General features: G+C 37.9%; 1 long non-coding RNA gene across 1 annotated transcript in view; it reads right to left on the bottom strand.

The window, feature by feature from the left end:
* Positions 1-1,442: 1,442 nt before the first annotated feature.
* The window catches only part of LOC144246014 (uncharacterized), a 100,272-nt gene continuing 84,972 nt past the window's right edge, over positions 1,443-16,742 (bottom strand). The window contains exon 3 of the long non-coding RNA XR_013339616.2: positions 1,443-12,359. This is a non-coding gene — a long non-coding RNA (uncharacterized LOC144246014). The remainder of the gene's footprint in view (positions 12,360-16,742) is intronic.

Here is a 16,742-nt window from a genome sequence, read left to right on the forward strand (position 1 = left end):
CATAAATCACTTCCACATGTTTTTGAATAAACCTCTGTCCTGCTTTGTACAAATTGCTTTCTCAAGACAGAGTCTGAGTAAGGTCAGCAATCCTTCCCTCCTCTTGTGTGACTTTCTCAGGGTGAAATTTACCCTTGGCAGTTGTCAAGAAAACGACCTGTGTTGCTGAACTCCTGCCTAAGCCAATTGATTTCCAGTGAGAGCTATATTTAGGTTAATCAGGTCCACTGTGTCGGGATGTGGCAATGAAATAGCTGAAGCATGCTCTATCAGGCCCCATTTGAAAATGCTGGCCCAAGTGTGCTTGTCATTCCTGCTGTATTTCAGACTCTCCATCATTTTGATAATTATACAGCTTGGAAACTTTTTTCTTTTTATAGTCTTTGAAACTATAATGAAGTCTTCGGTGCTGCCAACCCAAACCATCCAAAAATCTTGAATCAGGCTTGAAATAATCATGAGATTGGCCTGAAAATCATACAACTGAATGTACTTGGCTTCTTTTATTTGCCTTCTGGTTTTGAGTGTTTAGGGTGCAATGGGGTCACATTTGCAGGGTTTCCTCTGCCTCTGTGTGGGCCAGAAATGCAACCTTTTTATAAGACAACTGAAATTCCTTGGGTATTCACATGACTCCAGGAGCTGGGATTTAATGGGAGTGTGTGGGGGAAATCCACTGTGTTTGGGCTTGTGATAAAATTGGAAGTCTTGGCATTACAGAGCGTCTCACATTCAAAGTTTGTTTATAAGGGGAATATAGTTATATGGAGAGAGAGAACAGAATTTCCTTCTGTTCTCTTCTGACTTGAGAGAAATTCTTCCCAAAGGGTGGGCTTCACTTCTCAGAGCTAGCACAAGCCCTATTCAGCATCTGAAGTGATACATAGACCTGGCTGTGTCTCTTTACCTAAATTTACTTCATGCTACATTAAAAGAAGCTGCAGAATTTATTGTAGCTGAGATAGTTTGATGTTCACAAGGAAAAAGGAAATTCTTTATAAAACTGCCTATTATCAAGGATTTGGAGGCAAGGTTCAACACACTAGGGTACAGAACTAAAAGCCCTTCTGGAAGAGGATGGAGGAGGCCCTTGAAACAGGGAGGGAGCTGAGGATGGAAGTACATGAGCTGTATAACATTTGGTATAATTCAAGATAGGAATCCAATCTTAGGACAAGTATTTGTGCAGCAGCAAGCATTTTTAGAGATGCAGGTAGGAGCATCACCTGGAAGTTTTGCATGTTGGACTGAGATATTAAAGGTGGGATTCATTGCATAAGTTATAAATTTCTAAACCCCGGGAAATTTAAAGTGAGATTTACCTTATCCAACATCTACATATGTGCTAGCTCTTTGGTAAGCAATGAAAATTATTAGATACTTCTGGAGTGCAGTTCATCTCCTCACACAGATATCTAGAAAAGATTGGATAAACTGCACCATAAAAATGTCTTATTATTTCCATTGGCTATGCAGGAAACTCAGATTGATGGATTTTAAGAGGATTCATTTTTATGTAGACTATTGCCAGTATAGAAGTCCAAAGTTAAGCATTTTTTCTATGTTTTGCTTAAGAATAATCTTAGCTGACACTTTTTGAGCAATTTGGGATACAGCTGTAAATGCTCTTGGAGCAGCAATATATGTGTATGTATATGTGGGCATGTGCAGCGTGTTTGGGTATTTTTTCCTATTTCTCTAAAAAGGGAGTTAGTAAGAGTAGGGAGTTTAATGCTGCTCCTGAAGAAGACTGCATTGAACCAGACCAATCTACATGAAGAGGGAGGTGAAGGTATGGTTTGGAGCCATTTATACTATATGATAAATGTCTAGATAAGGCACAGTGGTCATACTCTGGGATCTTCAACAACAAATCAGTCTCAATGTCCTAATGTCTCAGACCAATCTGTAGTGCTTTAAAATAGTTTGTCGAGTTTTACTTTTCTTTTGTGACTAGCAACACCTTTAAGTAATGCACCATTAGTGCCTCTAATCCCAGTTGTGTATGCCCTAAAAATTGGCAGAATGTTTTCAGTCAAAAGGTATCACATTCAATTTAAGTACAGGATTTACACTGTGCCAAGCCAAGTACTCGTTGCCAGCAATTTGACATCCTGAACAAATAAGGTTTGAATTTCTGCTCTGAAACAGGAAAAGGATCATTTAGTCTGTTTGAATATCATTTAGAGTAGGATAGCTTTATTTTTTTGATGCAGCAGTAGTGTCAAGTGTGGATTCTGACAGATTTATTGAATTGATTGTTGCACATTAAACATACAGCTTTAGACACATTTTAAATGCATATTCAATCTTCCTATGAAATTTAAGTTATGAAAATACCCTATGATAGGTACATTATAAATGTAGTGTAAAATAAATGACAACAAAATCTTCTCAGGTTATTTTATCCAGCACAGCCATGACTGAGGTTAAGAACAAGGACAGGGGAGATCAAACATGAAGGAATAGATCAGCTGAAAGATAGTATTTATTTGCCACTTTTGTCATAGTAGTCAAATCTCATGTTCTCAGACCCTGACTTTCATCTTCCCTCTGTTGCAGCTATTGCCCATTTTTTGAGACATAGTGTTTATATCACTAAAATTTTTTCAGTGCATTTATTTCTACTGCAGAGAGAATAAAATATTGACTGTTCTAATTGCTCTAAATAACTCTAACCTGAGCATGTGTCTTTGGACAAATGGGACAGAAGATAGACAGTGAAGTGAGACTATGTCCTTGTATCTGAAAGTAGTGTAATTTTATTAATGAGTCAATCTGAGGTAAGAAGAGCTGCCTCTTAAACAGGGCCATCAATTTTAAGTAGGGTACCTCACCAACTGACCTTATTGTTTCTGTTCTGAGAGTTGGCTTAGTTACACCTGCTTGGGTAGCTCTGTCAGGAACTCCACCAGGAAGAGGTATATGGATACTCTTAGTGTCCAACAATCAGGTGAGAGATAAAATAAAGGAATTATTTGATGAGCGAAGGGGACGGCATATGGCAAGTCAGGCTCCTCTCCTAATGCTTTGCACCTTAGAGCACCAGCTATGGGCTGACTGATATGTACATGGTGCTACATTGTCTTACACGGTGCTACAAACCTAAATGTCCTAATTACATGGCTGGAGGGTGAGGTGTTACCATCAACATTGTTGTGCAGCTGGAACAGGCTCCTCAGGGAAGTGGTCACAACACCAGGCCTGAGAGAGCTCAAGAAGCATTTGGACAATACTCTTGGGTACATGGGGTGACACATGGGGATGGTCCTGTGCAGGGCCAGGAGCTGGACATGATGATCCTTGTGGGTACCTTCCAATTCAGCATATTCTCTGATTCTGTGGTATTACCACCTGCTGATACAGAAACAAGGCTTGATTGCTGCAATTTTAATGTTCACTGATCAAAGTGATGGCCGTAGTCTTGATCTGTTGGGGATGGGGGTAAGCCCATGAAACATAAAGTTCAATGGTTTAATATACACTTAGGTTTATGTAGGAACAGCCATCCCTTGATGAGGGGAATTTTACATTATGATGTAACACTGTGGATCAGGTACAGTCCTTTAGTGGAAGCCTTCAGAAGCGAGTCCAAGGGCTCTTCAGGGGTCTGTGATTGTTTATGACCCCTTCTAAGACGTAAGATGCTTCTCATAGCTGAGCCAGTCTTGCCTCATCAGAAGGGATGAACCTACAGGCCTATGTTTGAATGTTCCAATACATCCCCTGGAGCAGAGTTTTTACCTGAGCCAGTTGTGCAACAGAGGACACTGGCATGATAAAAAACACTCCCAGCATGCAAGATCTGCTTCTTATTGGCCTCTTCCTTTACCTGGCTCCAAAGACAGGTTCTTGCTAAATAAGTGTTGATTTTTTTGTAGTCATCCTCTGGTGCTCATGTGCCCTGCACCTATGCTGTTACCATTCACATCGTCAGCAAACATCACTGCTTTTGAAAATGTTGATTGTCTGAGCCATTAATCATTAACATCAGTCTCTCACACCATCCCCTTCCTCCTACTATTAATTTAGGCTTCAAAATGGTTTACAGAAATCCTGGTGAGGCATAATAAAATTTTCTAAACTTCATTTGTCAGACTAGGAACACCTTTCATTCATGGTCATGCCATGCCATTTTTCACAAAAAAAAATTATAGCATTTTCTGTCTCATGGCTGCTGCAGCGCAACCTTTAAAAAGAGTTTTAGCTTGTCATCACTTTTTACTGAACACTTGCAAAAATAGTAATAATAATAGTATTAAGAAGAGCTCTAATAACCAGCCCTTCTGTTTGAGGCTTCTTTATTTTTATCACTCCCTCAATGAGGCTGAGATTGCTTTGAGAAAACATTCACCTGTCTCTAGCTATGCATCCATTGAGGAGAATGCAAGCTAAGGGAAGCCATTGTGGAAGACTTTGAAAGGTTCCAACAGGAAATGCTAATTTACTTTCAAGAAGGGCTACAAATTGTATTTGGGATTTAGATGAAGAAGTATCTGATTTTTTAAAGTTTTTATTAATTAAACTTATGATTTAATTAAAGACATGAACATGCAAAAGAAATTGACAGTACACTAAGACAAAATCATTTAAATGCACTCACATTTTTTAAAGAATCCATAAAAAAATTCCTTATTTTTTTTAACCTGAAAGCACCTAAGAACAAAATATGAAGCAGAAGTCACTAGATGTTTACTATTAAAGACAACTTGAAATACCACCCTTATCACAAACACTGTATAATCCATGGTATAGTAAGATAAAAAATACTCAGCCCTCAAATCTACTCATTTTACATTGTACTTACAATGTACTGGTTCTTTATCAACATGGATTTCTTTGCATTGAGATAAAATAATTGCAAGACAGTCCTTGTGAAGTAAAAAAAGGTAATTTATTGCTTCTTATTTGTAATCACATGCAAAAATATAAAAAATCACACACGCACAAAAGAAACAAATGCACTTATTGTTGTGGTTTTAGCAATTGTTAATTTGACAAATAAGTGTTTCAGGATCTATCTCTGGCTTTTGATGCTATGGATATGCTGTACCATATGCTATTATTCAGGCTAGTGATGGCGACATGAAGCTCATTTTCTGTCTACTGTTCAATGTAACTTTCTGAGCTTGTTCTGCACTACTGACAAAAAATATCCCTTTTTCTGGGCTCTCTAGAAATTAAAGGTGATCTCAGATGTTGCCATTCTTCATTGCTGCTTGATATTTATTTGTTCTATCACCAGCACAACAAAGGAAAGGCAGCTTTAATTTGCTGTATGTTGTGTAATGCAAACGTGAGTTACTGTATATCCCTTAACAGCCCATCATTAATTTCCCTTGCATGCCGTTTCCAGGTTTCATATATTGCTGGCTGTTGTGATAGTATGTAAAGCATCAGCTGCTGTTTCACAGCTTGGATTTTAAGGGGTCCACAAGGAGATATCAAAAGCTGGAATTCTAATATTGCCTCTAATGGAAGAACTATTACCCAAACAAGCAGGATGTAGATTTCTTTCCTAGCAGAATGCTGCTATGGCATTGTCTCACTAATGGCTCTGCAGCATTCAGGACTCTGGCAGTGTATGGTTTCCAGTTCTGACAAACAATTATTTTATACTTATTCTTTTGTCCAAGGGAAAAAAATAGTCTAACTAGTTTAGAAGCAAATTTATTTGTGTAATTTCTTAGAATGTGCTTATCACTTTAGTATACGGGTGTAGTACAAAAAACAACGTTATTAACACTGGACATTTGCGGCAAACAGAGTTTAAGCTTGAAGCCAGAACAGTGAGAATCTGATTTGTATAGCAACCTAAAATCTGGTAATTAGTAAAGTTACAGATGAGGACTAGTTTTTATACCAATTCTAATGTACTTCATAAACAGCAGAGCATCTTTATTAGTTGTCTTGGAGGCAATGTGATGCATTTGACTCAGAACCCTGATTTCTTCTCTATAAATGCAAAAAATAATAAACAGTCTGAGTGAAATTAGGAAAACTGACATATAATGAGAGTAATTTATTCTTTATAAATGTACTTTGTAAAGAAAGCTACAAGATGATTGTTTTATAAAGAAAAGCAAAGGGAAGTGTTGAGAGAAGGAAACTCTTTTTGTTCAAAAATGGAAGAATCCCCATTCTTAAAAATAAGAAGATAGTGTGTTGTTGTGATTTGATTAAAAAAATGTCATTTGTTCTGTTTCTTGGTTGGAGAAACAGGCTCTAGTTCTTGAAAGAATGCTTGGGATTTTTAATTCAATCATTACTGTTCCCATTCTGAGACAAACTTAGAGATAGACATAAGACTGCTGCTGTGAGACTCCTCAGGTAAACTTTGATTCCACGTTTAGGCATTTGGTGCCTTTTAAGAAAAGACCATGTGGAACTTCATGTATGGAGTTAAGATTGCTATTTAGTTTACCTATTTTTAAAAATCTGTTAAGAATCAGAGCTCATCCTTTAGGGGGAAGTTATTTAATTTTCATGAACAACTGATTGCCAAAAAAGTGGGTTAGCATCTTCTGGAAGATGTTTCAGAAGACAGATGACAAGTACAGTCAGACATGAAGCAGAAGGAAAGAAATCACAACAGAAGCCTAGAGGAAAAATTGCTAATGGAAAACCATAGGTGTAGGACAGTTTAAAAATGGATTCTCTACAATCACTTTATAAATATTTCTCTTTTGTGCTTATTGCCTCATCTGCAACTGTGGTTTGAATTTTCTTTAAATACTTTTTACCTTTCTGAACCCAGTCTCAAAATCTCTGTCTATTTTGGAACGGTGCAACTGGAGTGTAATGGGGTTTTTAATTTCATCACAATAAAACCTAGAGAAACTAAGGATCTTGACACTAAAGTAAAGATCTCTCTCATAAAAGATATGTAGGAAGCTGATATTCCTTGTCTATAATACAGAATTTCTCCTAACATTTTTCCATAGAGGCCTTATTTGTAAAATGTGACTTTTTCCTTTGCTACAAAATGACTCATTTTCAAAAAAATCTGGAAGTTGAAAAGAAAAAATCCAAGTTGCAAATTTAATGCAAAACTCTGGGTCTTTTTAGCTTTTAAACTTGATGCACAGGGGAACGTATGTGAAGGGATAGAAATCTGGGTCACAGCATGAAATTCCTGTTTTTGTATTCATAAAAAACAAACTCTATATATCAAAGGAAGGAGGTGTGAAGTAGTAAAAAAGAAAAGGAGAAAAGCAGTCTAAAATATTCTCAGCTTGCGATATTTCTCAAAAACATACTGAGTTCTTTTAAGATGTTACATGATTTCCTCAGACCATTACTGAAGAAAAAATGTTACTTTCTTTGCTAATAACTGCTCTAAATTTCTCTTCTGGAGAATTAATGAAACATTTTAAATTTTCTAGTGCTTTCTTCTATCAAAATATGATCCTAGGATCTGTGGTCTTGCAAAATGCTCAGGTGGGTACCAATTTATATAGAAAAGCAGGACACAGACACTGAATATCTCCTCCTCTACCCATACTTGGTCAAGAGTTGCAGGGATGGTGGTATGCAAATAAATCCTTTTAATGCAAATAAATCATAATATTACCCCGTGAATAAACCCTTGAGATGTACAGTGTCTCATGTACATGCCTGAGGAAAGAAATCACAGGGACACACCCCTTTTAAACAAACTGGTAATCTGTATGGCTCCTGCTCTACAGACCTAATTGTGGACCAATTGCATTGCAAGCTGAATCTCCAGAGTGGACTGATGGAATGAATTTAGTTTACAAGTTAATGATGACTACCAGGTTCAACATCACACTGTAGAATCATAGAATTTGATGGGTTGGAAGGGAGTCACAGGAATCATCGAGTCCAACTTCTGGCCCAGGACAGCCCAGGAATCACACCACATTTCTGAAAACATTGTCCAAATGCTTCTTGAACTTAGCAGACTATGGGATAAACCCTTGTTTTCTAAATGAAGCTACATGTAATAGATTGAGCTAAAAATGTTAGTTTGACACTTCCGAGGAGAACCAGTAAATGAGAAATAGTTCTTAAAGAAATCATACTTCTATCATGGCATTTGCAGTGGTAAAAATTGGGGTTTTTTTTTAGACAGCTACAGGGAGATCAATTTTTCTAATGCAATTCTATCAAAGAAAGAGAAGGAAATATAACTATTGTTTGAAGAGGAACATGCCAGTAATTACATGAAGTGCTGTTCTGCTGCTTTGGGATTTTATTTTCTATTATAAAATTACTTGAGAATAACCTAAAAATAACCTAATAATGAGTGAAAAAGTATAGTTTTAAGTTGTTTATGAAAGAAAAAAGAAACAAAGAGAAGTAGCTGCCACTAAGCTTCATTTTTCTTTTTGAAATTCTTGCTCAGCTCACTAATGCTTTTTGACAAGAAGTTCCACTGCCCACTACAGAATTTACATCCAAGAAGTGAGTAACATAAGAGAAGGTACATGACTATATCAATCTCCTAGTGACTTTCCTTGTGCTTTTTGTTTGCCAGTAATTATATTTTTTATACACTCATTTGCTGTGGGAGAACACAAGTGATCTCAGCCATCACAGCACAAATCAAATGGGATTCCATGGACCAAGAGAAGGGATGGGCTATTTGTGCTTGGTCCTGGCAAAGATTCTCAGCACTCAACTCATTTAAGACCATGAACCTCCAATTGTTCTCTTTTAAAATTTCCCCACACCCTTGAAAATTACTATGTGTAGTTAGTGACAGAAAAGAAGCATCATCCCTGCATAGTGACCATACATGTTTTTATTTACAGAAGAGATGGATAAAGTTCCTTCACATTCTCCCAGATATACACAACTTCTCAAATGGGGTCAATGCCATTCTTTATCATCATTAAATGGAAATAGTATTTCCAGGAATTCATTAAAGAATTTTATCTTCATAAACCTTTTGGGCAAGCTTCTTCTTTTGGGTTGAGGCCGTGCCCTAATTGGCATAATTGCAACCTCATTGTTTTCATGTTATAAAAGTCTGTTAATAATGAAACATGAGTAGAATTCCAGATGCATGCGTTAGTCCCTGAGAGACACAAGTCGTCTCTGCTATGAGTCAGACATAATAAAAAATCTTTTATAAAAGTCGCATTTTTGCCCAGTGGAAGAATAGTTAGATGGTGATACCAGTTCACAAAAGTGGTGTATGATGATCTACAAATTAATTGCACACTTGGATTGCAAAGTATCAACATTTGCTAGGATTTGCATGAATGCTGATTTAGGCTTCCAAACAACACTTAGGTTCAGGCTAAACTTCAAGCACATCCTTTAGTCCAAGAAAAAAAGTCAGGACCTAAATTATATTGTGTATTTAATTTGGAGCTAATAAAATGTAAGTACAAAAAGGGAACATATGAGTCAGTTTATTATATGGTATTTGACCCTATCTACCCTATTAAAATTTCACATTCTTTCTCCAGTGGTGCCGTATGGGAACCAATATTGCTATTGTGCCCCAAGAGCATGACAGCAGTCCTCATAATAGTTTCTTCAGTCTTTTTTTACTTTGCTTTCTAAAATGATGCTGCCATATGTGCTGTTATATTTAAGCAGCAGATGCTGTGAACTCACAAAGTTGAAGAATGCTGAAGTATGATGCCATTTGAAAACAGGTTTTCTAAGGAAAGCTGACTTCTTGCAAGGCTTTGGATTTATTTCAGGCATTTCATTACTAATTACAAAAGGCCATATAGAATGCATTTATACCACTTACTGGTTCTGTCTTGGGGCACCTAATATATGGACTCTATGGCTTTTACTCTATATTGCTGTTTCCACAGCTACAAAGAAGCTATAAGCTGTTTGCAACAGTGTTAATGCTTTAATTTTGAAAAGGAGCTGGGAATGGATCTTCAATTTCACTCCTTTACTTAACCAGAATTTGAACTAAGGATGATATTGCACTGTAAACCAGGCTCATAATATAAGGCTATGCATTAACTAAAAAGGATATTATGCATATAATGTTAAAAAATTCAAATAGTTTCAGTTTTCATTAGTAACTGACTTTCTAGGCATTTTCATGTTTGAAAATTCAGCAAGCAAATTCACAGCCTACTCTGAAGTAGATTGAGATTACCTGACCTGCTGGATTTATAGGGAGTCAAATCAGTTCCAATAGAGCACACATGAGATCCCTGGACTAGCAGTGGAAAGAGGATAAAGTAGAGATATGGAAGAAAAAAGGGAAGGATGGACACATTTCTAATATAGAGGTTGCTTCATGGAAGTTGATTTGGGAAAATAACAGGATCTAGCAGCTGAAGTAAATAAAAACATTTTTCTAGCACTGATGACTTGAGTCAATTTAATTTCATGTGTAACCTCACTGGACTTATGAGACTGAAATATCAGGCTCTGTAAGGCAGGCAGCTCTTTCTTATACATGGTCAGCTCTGAGCAAGTGCTGGATTCTGCTCCCTCGATGGGGCAATCCTGGATGTACGTACAGACCGTGGAATAAGATGCTGGAGAGAAGTTCTCAGGAAAGGAGCTGGGGGTCCTGGCTGGTGTCAGTGCCCTGGCAGCCAGGAGGACCAGCCCTGTCCTGGGGGCATCAGGCAGCTGCACAAGGGAGAGGACTGTCCCCTCTGCTCTGCACTGGAGCAGCCTCACCTACAGTGCTGGGGGCAGTTTTGGGTGCCACAGTACAAGAAGGATATAAAGCTATTATAAAGCAGCCAAAAGAGGGCAACAAAGATGGTGAAAGGCCTTGAGGGGAAGTTGTATGAGGAGTAGCTGAGGTCACTTGGTCTGTTCAGCCTGGAGGAGACTGAGGGGAGACCTCACTGCAGTTACAGTTTCCTTACAAGTGGAATTGAGGGACAGACAGTGAATAGTAACAAGACCCAAGGGAATGGCCTGAAGCTGAGTCATGGGAGATTTAGGTTGGATATTAAAAAAGGCTCTTCACCGAGAAGGTGTTTGGACACTGGGATAGGCTCCCCGGGGAAGCGGTTACAGCTCTAAGCCTGGCAGAGCTCAAGAAGCATTTGGACAATACTCTTGAGCACCTGGTGTGACTCTTAGGGCTGTCATGTGCAGAGGCAGGAGTTGAACTTTGATGATTCTTTTGGGTTCTTTCCAACCTAGCATATTCTATGATTTTATGAACTGTAAACAGAGCAAGTTGCCATCATGTCTTGTATTAATCTGTAGTAATTCTTTCATCTTAGGGGATAGAGACTCTGATTTGGAGCAAAGGGATTTATCCATTGAGATTTCTGGAATGTCCTGCACCTTTTTTGCATCCTTCCACATTCAGATAAAGTACAGACTGGCTTAGGTCTTCTCTCACTTGTGACACCGATTGACAGTCCTATCAAAGTTTTCAGTGAAAGTATAGATCTAAATGTCTCATAAATATATTTGGTATGAATGGCAAAGTTTTGGCAGAGGATGTGGGGGTGGTCTTTGTGGGAAGAAACATGGGACTGACTGTCTTTTGTCTGATACAACCAGTGTCTCCAAAGCAGACCTACCACAGGGTGCAGCTGATCCTATCAGCTGAATTGTTGGCACCTTTGTGAACACATGCAAAAGAAAGAACAAAAAACACCAGAGGCAAAAAAATAATGAGAAACAAGAGGGAACAACAGAGTCAGAGAAGGGGGAGCAGATATAAGACTGAGGGAATTGTGACCTGAGGAAAATCCACAGTACAGTGTAAACAAAGGATGACAAACAGAGAAACTATTGTGTAATTGACCTCCATCTCTGGTGCTGCTTGTTACCTTATCTCAGGGACTGAGTGTAACCTGTATCAATAATGAGTGTGGAGGGCAGTCTGAAGTGAATGAGTAAAGTGGAAGCAAGAAAGAAGGAAGGACAGGAGTCCTCCTTTCCTGGGAAAGTGAAAGAAAAGATGATTTTCCCCTCAGAACTTAATGCTTGTCTTGTTTTATTTTGCAATGCTCTAATCAGTAATTAAATAGTTATGCAATTTGCAATAAATTTAATATCTCAAGTTGAGTTTGTTTTGCCCGTGACAGTAATTAGCAAGTGATTTTTCTGCCTTTACCTTTGTGGTGTTCGGGGGAACTGGAGACATGACATGGCATCAGAGTTCATGCAGCAGAGAGAGCTTTAATGGCCTGCACAGCTCTTACAGAGGCCATTCAACAGACTCCACATTCAGACCTGATTGGTTACGATTTGGTTACCCCCAGCTCACTGCCAACAGCTGTCTGCTTACGTTTTCTTCAGGGATTGGTTGGCATCTTCTCTCTGCAGCCAAATCTCTCCTCCTCTCTGTGAAGCTCTCACACCAGGTGTTTGTGTCATACACCTTGACTCATGGAATTTCTCAATCTTATTCTTCTCTCTTCTCCCACATCCAGCTGCAGGGGAGAGAAAGAGGGGAGTGAGCAAATTCCTGGTTGGTTCTTGTGTGGTAGTTGAGGTGAATTCACCATGGCATTCTATAGTAATTTTTCTCTCTCCTTCCTTCCTCTCTTCACTTTTTTTTTTCCCTTTTCACCTTTTACTCTTTGGTCTTATTTTCTTTCCCTTTACAACAGTTTGAATGGCAGAAATGTATTAAACATAGTTGACAATAAGGTTATTGTTCTTGCAATTAATTCTTGCTATTATCAGTTCCACATTAAAAAAAATAGTAGGATGTTCCTATTGGAGATGCTTCCAACAGTATGATATTGGCATCCAGATCACATTGTTGAAAGGGATAGTCTAACTACACTGCCAGTACTAGAATGAAAAATGTAATTGTTCTAAACCATAATTGGTATGGTTGTCACCCAGAATTCATCTACACGGGTTTGTATTTTATACCTTTTCCTACTTCGTCTCCCATTATGTTTCCCTCTTTCTCATTCATCTGCTGGTTTTGGGGTGACATGTTCATTTTTATTAAGTGTCCATTGATTTATCCTTCTTTTCTTTTTGGTCTCTGCATTGGTGCTAAAACATTGCCAATCCAACATCACTAGAAGAAACAATGATTTCAGTAGCAGTAATGTTTAACTAGAGTTCTTGGCTAACATGACTGCTAGCAAGATTTGGATTCTTCCTCCTCTAGATCCCCCTGATGTCTGCTGACCCTCCTCACAGTTAAGAGGTCTGTGTGATGCCCCCTTTCTGCTTGAAAAAGAATGAAATGCAAATTGTAATGAAACTCTTTCTCCCCATGGGATGGATCCTACAGCATGGCTGCAGAGCACTGGTAGAACATAACAAAGAGGTACTTTCCAGCTAAGCTACTTAAGGTTCACAATATCTTAAAGGAGAGGTAATGCTGCAATGCGGAGTAGATCCTAGACTGCTCTTTGGAGCACCACACTCCCTTATGGATAAGAATATGTTAATTATTCAGGCCAACAAGTTTTGCATCTCAGCTGCAGTCTTATAATAAACAAACAGGCAGAGAGGAAATGGTCTGAGAGCACAAGCTCCAAGTTGCCCTTGTATTAAGAATATCACAGGCCAGCAGTGGAACTGAAAGAATGGTGCAGATGAAGGTGAGGGAGAGGAAGACAAAGTGTTAAATAGGCAATATATGGTCTGCTAGATTGAGCTGTTTGGAGAAGAAGCATGAAGCTATAAAATCAAGATTTAGATTTTTACAAGTTCAAGAGAGGATGGCTCCCATTTGCAGTTCAGCTTTGAGTCTCTAGTAAAAAATGTTTGGCTTAGACTGAAGTTAGTGAAGTTTAGTTAACACTGTTAGTAAATTTTTCAAAGGATCCCTCATTCAAAACCTGCTCACTTATCTACAAAATAGATTATATGGGGAAAGTTTTAAGGGTGTTGTGTTTTTCAATATTTCTGGTTTCTGAACAGAGTATCTGAAGCAGCTGAAACATTTGTATGGTTTTGCTTTTCTTTCCAAACCTAACAAGGGTGCAGCACTAGTAAATGACAAAATCCAGATAGAGTGTGGCAGCAGCAGGATCCCAAATTAAACAACTGTGAGGTTGATAAATGTTTCCAGTAGCAGATTTAACTACAGATGGAATCGTTTGACCATTCGACACACCACAGTCCGCTTGTTGGGGGCTTCCGACCATTTCTCTGCAACATTAACTTCATAAAAACTTCCATCAAAGAGCCCCCACCAGAGCCACAGTGCCTTTTTCAGAGTGTTTTCAAACAGTAGAAATAAACATTAAAAGATTCTGCCCTTCCTTCCTTGACATTTTTCTGACAGTAAATTAGAATCAGATGGAAGATATCATTATTTCCACAAAGATTATAATGCAAAAAAAAAAATAAATTACAATTACTTAGAAAAAAACCCAAACAACCTAAACCCAAACCTTTTAAAAAATGTGTATACATCTGGTTAATAAATTCATAGCGAAATTTTGTTCAAGGCTTATATGTCTCAATTTATATTCCTGTCTTTAGCCAGAGGATGTTCTCCACTGACCAGTACTTTTAAGAAGCAGTTTATTTATTATTCTGCACAACTGTTAATTTTGTTCTTCAGGTGTTTTTTCTCCTTTCTAGGTTGGCTAACTGCTTGAAGGTTTTTTTGGTGGTTTTTTTTTGGGGTTTTTTTTTGGTTTTGTTTTGTTTTGTTAATTTTTTAAGTACTGCATTGATTTTCTGCACTGTGAGATGACAAAATAATTGTGTACCTGGCACTAGGAAAATAAGTCAGCAGCAAATTATAATATTGTCATTCCAAGAATCTCTAAGAATCTGAGATGATATAATTTTTAAAATGACAGTTTTTCAAAAACAGAGTTTCAAACACAAGCAGGTGGCTCCCCTGTATTCCTGCTGGTGAACACTATGCAAAAGACTGTCAGCGCTCTCCAGAGAATCTGTTCACAGAGAAGGTGCTGAACCAGGATATTGATTTTGTGAACTGGAAATTTAAGGGAGATCTAAGATTAAATATATGTGGTTGAATGTAAATAAGGATACAAAGGAGGACTGAGTCGTGTACATTTTCAGAGGATGACATTTATTTATTAGTATTGAGTAACAGATTCCCCAGTATAAGTTAGAAAGGTTTATGATACTTTTCTTGGCTACCTATATGTTATAATTGTGAAAGAAGATAGAATTATACATTTTTTCTTTAATGCTTATGTTCTCCACAGTATTGAAGTAAGAGACATCACTGCTTTTTGTATTTTGTTGTTTTGGTCTTTGTTGCGAACACTCCTGGCAAAATGCAGGATGATGACTGTGAGAGTGCTTGTGTTTCCTTCTGAGTTATGAGGTCTGGCTTTACTGTGAACAATAATAACTTCTTTAGAGTGAAGAAAATCAGGTCTATTTTGGCTCTTCATTGATGGTTCTTTGGAAATATTCTCAGGATCCAGTAACATTGACATTGCATTAAAATTCTAGTTGGCAGATTAATTAATAATTATAATGGTCTGGAATTACAACTGAGTAGCTAAGTTTGTTATTATTTGTATTTGTATGCTGTAGTATTCACAACACACTATCCAACATTCACCCATGCCTTGTACCCACAAAGTCTTGATGTATAGAGATTCAGAAATGCTCATGATCTACATCCACAATTAGGTACTCAGAGATCCTTCAAGTTTTAGTTAATTTTTAAATACACACACACACACACACACACACACACACACACACACACAAATACATATATTATTTTTGTTACTGTAAAAAGTTTTCTGGATGTTCCAGCAAGGACATAAATCTAAATTATTCGTTAAGATTACAAGCTTTGTCATATGTCACCACCTATTCATATTGAATACATCATCCAGTGGTTTAGTCTTGTCTTCTATATTCTAAACTAAGTCAGATCTTGCTATTTTTTTGTAGTGAAAACATCTCTTGGTACCTTGCCTGCTCACAGCTGGTTTGTAAGGTATACATTTCAGGCTTCAATCTCCCCTCAGGCTGCAAGTCAGATCTTTATTGCTCTCAGTGGCTGTTGAGATAGGCTGTAGGTGCAAAGGTTTAAGTGCAGTGCCTCTGCTGAAGAACCAGGCCTGGCCAGACATCCAGCCATACACATCTCACATTTGTTGGACAGAGCTATGCTCCCTGTCAAATACTGCCATGTCCTTATCAACTATTATACAGGTTTTAGCAAATTTTGGCACTGGTCAACTGAAAACAAGTGGTAGCAAAAAATGTGGTTGTGCTGTTTCACCAGTGTCAGAAAATGAACTTCATGAAGGTGGTAAAACCACACACTCACTGCTGTCTTTTACTGTAAAGCTCCCAGTATTCATTATGAATATCTATAAATCAGTTATAACAATTAAAGGCTTGCTGGGGTGGTCATTTTACAAGCACCAAACAAGAAATACTCAAAAATAGTGGTTGATTTGTTTACAGATGATTTAGGACCCAAATTAAATTTAAAATTGAATGACATTTCAACTCATAAACCTCCACTTAGGTTCTTCTTCTATTCTGAAAGGCTCAAGATCATGAGGTCCAGGCTGCCTGTGGCAGAAGTACAAGAAGTATCTAGACCTTATGTTTCCAATCCATAGAACATAGAATGGTTTGGGTTGGAAGGGACCTTAAAGATTATCTAGTTCCATCCCCCTGCCATGGGTAGGGAACATTCCACCAGACCAGGTTACTCAGAGCAGCATTCAGCTTGGTCATAAACACCTCCATGGAGGGAGATTCCACAGCCTCTCTAGGCAAACTGTTCTAGTGCTTCAGCACCCTCACAACAAAGAATTTTGCTAATACCTAAACTCACTCTCCTTCAGCTTAAGACCATTCCACCATGTCCTATCATGACATCC

This window comes from Lonchura striata, chromosome 3 (assembly GCF_050655825.1).
Source record: "Lonchura striata isolate lonStrDom1 chromosome 3, ASM5065582v1, whole genome shotgun sequence".
In the NCBI taxonomy this organism is placed as follows: Eukaryota; Metazoa; Chordata; class Aves; order Passeriformes; family Estrildidae; genus Lonchura; species Lonchura striata.